Here is a 6,007-nt window from a genome sequence, read left to right as displayed (position 1 = left end):
ACCAGATAGATTCATTAGCAGAAGTAGTCTTGCAAAATAAGAGGGGCTTAGACCTTCTAACAGCAGAGCAGGGAGGGATCTGCTTGGCTTTACAGGAACACTGCTGCTTCTATGCAAACAAGTCCAGTATTGTTCAAGATAAAATAAAGAGACTTCAAAAAGATCTTATTAAGAGGAAAAAAAGAGCTATTTTAAAACCCTTTATGGAGCACTTGGGATGGAGTACTACCCTACCTTCTCCCCCTATTGGGACCCTTGATTGGACTATTAATATTTTTATCAATAGGACCCTGTCTTTTTAATAGGCTGATGACTCATTAAACAACAATTGGATGCCATTAAAATGCAACCCATTCAGGTCCATTGTCACAGGCTTGAGATAGCTAAAAGGGAAAACTGTGCTGGAATACAACCAGCTTATGATGATGAAGGTCTGGAGACCTCTTAGTTCTCCCACACTTGGTGAGATGGTCAGGCTAGCCAGAGACGGGTAATGAGGGGCATACATGACAGGAATGGGACCTTCTGCCAGCCTGGTCTCCTATGACAGGTAAGGTTTGAGTCGGGTCCGTGTAGAGGACGCCTTGACCTAAGACAGGCACTGCCCGCTCAAGGGAATCAGCCATCTAAAAAGCCATATTTTATATACATATATAAAAGTAAAGGGGGATCTGTGGGAGGCACAATAACTCCAGGCCTCCAATCCTATTGCAAGTGAGTTTCCGGGTTCCTCCTCCCCTACCTCTGATGAGCTAGGTTTCTAGTTTTTACCCTGCCTATTTCCCATAAGTCTCCTGCTATGCCCAGGAGGTGGGACTTCCTGTCATAGCCTGGTTGCCTAGTTACTTGCACCTTTTACCCGCCAACGTCATTTCCCTATGCCTCCACTATATATACCCAGAACCTCCCCTGAATAAAATGAGACTTGATCAGAATCCTGTCTTGTCTCCATTCTTTGCATCTCCTGTCCTTTGTCCCCTCTTCAATTCCTCACTCCTCCCCCAGGTGACCTTTTTTGACTGACACACTAGTTCGGGATATTTACCAGAGTAGTAAATATTCTGGAAAATGCTAATATTCAAGAAAAAAGCAGGAAGGAGAGAAAGAGTGAAAGGGAAAGAATAATACATCAGATTAAGGGAATAAATGACAAAATCCACAAGACTATTTCAATAAACAGAGAGTGTATTTTACAAAATGTCATGGCTACCCATGATTAAACTCTTAGCAAATGAGGAGAAGAAATTAACCTCCTAGCTTTCCTGTGAGGCGCGAGCTGCATGAGATGAGAAGTTAGGGTGCTGGGCTTCTCATTTTCATCACGTAGACAGCTCTACTGCCAAGATGGTCAATGCACCTAAAACCTGAAGGAGTTTCTGTAAGAAGTGTGGCAAGAATCAGCCTCACAAAGTGATACAGTGTAAGAACAAAGATTCCCTGTACACCCAAGGAAAGGGGTGCTACGATCAGAAGCAGAGTGGCTACAGTGGGCAGAGGAAACCCATTTTCCAGAAGAAGGCTAAAGTGACAAAGAAGATGGTACTGAGGCTTGAGTGTGTGGAGCCCAGCTGCAGATCAAAGGGAATGCTGGCCCTTAAGAGATGCAAGCCCTTTGAACTGAGAGAAAACAAGAAGAGAAAGGGCCACGTGGTCTGGTTCTAACCTCATGCTTCACTTTAAGGCAAAATGTTGAAGCTATAGGAAGATTAGCTGTAGGAAAATAAATGCACTAGTAACCACAAAAAATAAATAAATAACCTCCTACATACCTCACAAAAGGGCATCTCTACAAAAGTTAGTGAAAATATTAATAAATTATGGATATCTGCTTTCCTCATGTCTATTCAATGTTGAGCTGGATGCTCTAGCCAGTATAATTAGGCAAGAAAAACAAAGGACATTTAGACTGGAAAGAAAGAAGTAAACTTTTTTGTATATCACGTGATTGATTATGTAGAAAATCAAAGGACTCCAAATACCTTCAGAAGTTGAATAGGGTATGCAGAATTGTTCTAGCCTCACAATAATTCTGTAAATCTAAATCTTTTACAATTAAAAGTTTATTTAAAAGTAAGAATGTATTTGAGCTAATAGAGGGTTTCAGCAAAATCACAGACTCAAGATAAATGTATAAAAATCGACCTATTTCTTCATGATATCACCCTAAAAACGAAAGTAAGAAAATAGCATCAAAAAGAACAAAATAATTAGCAATGAATTTAGAAGATTTGGCTGGCTTTTATACAAAAAAAAATTGCAAAACATTGTTGAGAAAAATTGGAGAAGTTCTAAATAGATATTCCATCTGCAGGGATTTGAGGATAAAGCATCACTAAGATGTCATTTTTCTCCAAATTGATCTAAAATTCAATACAATTCCTGTAACAATTCATTCAGGCTTTTTTGCAAGAGTTGAAAAAGCTGACTCTAAAATTTATATGAAACCAGAAAGAACCAAAATTGACAAAAGTTTTTGCACAAAATCATTTACTTTTAGTTCATTGAACACATTTTCCTTTAAGTCGTATGAAAATATTTATGATAGATTTGAAGTCTTGGTCTTTGCCAAATCAACATCTGAATTCCTGTGTTAGTCAGCTTGGCATTGCTTTGAGAAACTACTTCAGAAAAACAATTTAAAGGAAAAATCTAAAAGAATGTTTTGGTTCATGGATTCAGAGGTTTAGGCCTATGGACAGTTGACTGGTTCTGTTGATTTTGGACCTGAGCAGGGCAGACACATTGTGGAGGAAGGGGATGGCAGAGAAAACCAGGAAGCAGAAGAAATGAGAAAGCCAGCACTAATGGAGGACTTTCTCCTTCAGCACTTATTTCAAGGATCTCTGTTGCATAGTGCTGCCCATGTTTACAGCAGGTCTCCCCTTTCAGTTTGTCGTCCTACGAGTCAATTGCCTACAGAACCACCCTCACAAATATGCTCAGAAATTTACTTTAAGGACCCTAACATACTTGTTGTCATTACATAGCATGACCATGGGAGAATCACATCCAGTTGATGAATTATTAATGTTTTGGGGTTTTTTTGTGGTACCAGGGATCAAACTCAGGACCTTGTACTTGCCAGGCAAGCCATTATTCCACTGAGCTATCTCCCCAGCCCCACTAATTTTAATTTTATATTTTATTATAGTAAATAATGAGGGTTTAACAGGGAAAAATATCACAAAAATAAAGTATTGCATTTTCAATCTTTACTGTTTATTAAAACAGCATCGAAATTTATAACATCTGCTGGTTTTTGGTATACAAAGTCTGAAAATGATCAACAGACATGAATTCCTATATGAGTTACAATGAAAATACCAATAACACTCTACAAAGAGCAAAAGCTTTACTTCAATTATCTTACCTAAGGCAGTCTTCACACATGACAACAGATTGTTCCATATATGCATATCACTTACAATGACAACACATGGTTTTTGTTTTCCTGTCCTTTTTGAAAGATATACTTGATATGTGACTGGTCTTACTGCTTTATCAGAATGCTCTTACTATATTATACAAATTGTGGTTAACAAGAACATAAAATATCATAAAATAAAGTATTAAATTCTTAACATGTATTGCACAGTTAGGATAAACATCAGCATTTTCACATCAGCTGTGTACTTGCTTACAAAGTTCAAAAGATAATATCAGAAATAAATTCCTATAAGAATTGCAATGAAAATACCAATAGCACTCCATGAAAAAAAATCTACAATTATCACACTTAAATAATAAGAAAATAGATGTTAATAAAACATCAAATGTATGATGAATGCTTGAATAGAAATCAACATTTTCACATGAGCTTTCTGGTTGCTTATAAAACATAAAATGTGGGAGGATATGGAAAGAGCTCAGCAGTTGAAGTGCCTGCCTAGGCAAGCACAAAGACCTGGGTTCAATCCCCCAGTACTGCATGCCTTGCCGGCCCTGCCTTGGGCACACCCAGCAGACCACTAAGACAGGGCATTGTGGAAACAGGTCTGTAATCTCTGCTTGGAGGGAGGGGGAAGGGGCTGAAACAAGATGATCACTAGGAGTTCAAGTATAGTGAGACCCTGTACAAAATACATAAAATTGAAAGCAAAAGAAAAGACAAAGGTAACATCAGAAATAACATCAAAAATTCCTTGGTGAACAGAAGACCCAATGCTATTATGGGCTACTGGACTCTTTTAGAATGTTTTGCTGAGTTTATACACCTATAATATTCAATAACGGAACTTAGAAAAATGGGGTATACCTATGAATGTCCATTTTGTATCTGTGTATTCAGAGTGGTTGGGATAGATATATAGTTGCATTCTCTTAATGAATAGAATGATTTGTTCTAATGGTGTCTGTAAATAGGATCACAAGTCCACATCTTGTACAGCAATTAACCACTAAGAAGAATATATGCAGTGTATTATTTGTTGAAACTGTACTTCTGATTTGATTTGAAACTGTCTCATTGCTATCTGCTTATCAATAAAACTTTGAAAAGAAAAAAAAATTCCTTGGTGAACTACAATGAAAATACCAACAGCACTCAACATACTCAGCTTTACATCAATTATCACACCTAAATAAGAAATAATAAGGAAGTAATATGCCAATAACAGGAAAGCAATATGTCAATGAAATAATAAGAAAGTAATATGTCAATAAAATAAAATACTGGATGTTATAGCATGTGTCTAGACACCCCCTCAAAGCCTCATGGAGTCCTAGACTTTTTTTGAAGGTTGTTGAATCTAGAGTGGGTGATTCATGTGTAGTGCAATACTGGGATTAAGGGTGCTGGGATTAAGGGTGGGTAATTGCTGGATCAGTTCATTGATTAGATTGGTACCATCCTAATCCCAGGAGACTAGATACAATATAAGGGACAGAAGCTTGTTTTGCTTTCTCTCTTGTTGCTATCTGATCAGTGCAATGAATTGTTCTCCTCTCTGATTGGACCTTGGCCAAGTTGGCTCCCTTTGAGCCAGCCAATTATGGACTGAAACCTCTACAAACTGTGAACTACATAAATCTTTCCTCCTTTAACTTTGGGTGTCAAATATTTTATTTCCACAAGGAGAGAAAACTAAGATAAATGTGTAATGAATGCTTCAAATAGACATCAACACTTTGTATGAGCTGTTTACTTGTTTCTAAAGCTGAAAAGACAACATCAGCAACAAAATCCTATATGAACTACAATGAAAATACCGGTAGAACTCCACAACAAAAATAATCTTTGTTTCAATGGTCATATGTGAAAATTGCATGTTATAGACACAAGTATCACTTCCATTGATATAACTCATGTTTTGTTTTCCTGACCTTTCTTGTAGGGTACAGATGACACCTTTTTGGCTTTCATCCTGCTAATGGAGGTCTTTGAGATGTTGCACCTGCTTGCTCACCTGTCAGCTCACCAGCATGATCTACAATTTTTTCATAGTTTTTCCTTTACTGTACATTATCTCTTATAAGTTCTAGTCCTGATCCTCTAAGAAAATTTCTCCATGGTATTTTGTACCATTTTTATATCGTACAGGTTTCAGATGAAGTAAAATATAACCAATGGCCAGTGATCTTTGTGTTTTGAGTGACATTATAGTTGCTGAATAACTCAACAACATCTACTCCACCTTGTTTTTTTTTGTAGAAAGTCTCCATCTCGGGCTTCTGTTTTGTCAAGGTCTCCCTAGCAGTATTTCCACCATGGTGCAATATTGACATTAGAGGTACCAGTTTGTTTCTCTTTGCCATATACCAGGCCACTGTAAATCTTCCTGAAATCCAAAGATTGCACTGTACAATTCTCGTTTTGAAATTGCAGCATTTCATTTGGAATTTCCGCTTTGTTCTTATTTACAGTTCTTGCCCTGGTCAACTTGTGCTCTGGTAGCAAATTCAACGGTAATTGAAAACTATTAAATCATTGTTGAATGTCACATTCTAATTATTTGGAAATCTTGTTTTTCTTATGCCATTGTACTGAATTGGCTACTTCTCCAGAAAA

The sequence above is a fragment of the Octodon degus genome, unplaced genomic scaffold (genome assembly GCF_000260255.1).
Source record: "Octodon degus isolate 3935 unplaced genomic scaffold, OctDeg1.0 scaffold00001, whole genome shotgun sequence".
Taxonomy (NCBI): Eukaryota; Metazoa; Chordata; class Mammalia; order Rodentia; family Octodontidae; genus Octodon; species Octodon degus.
This window is presented reverse-complemented; position numbering follows the sequence as displayed.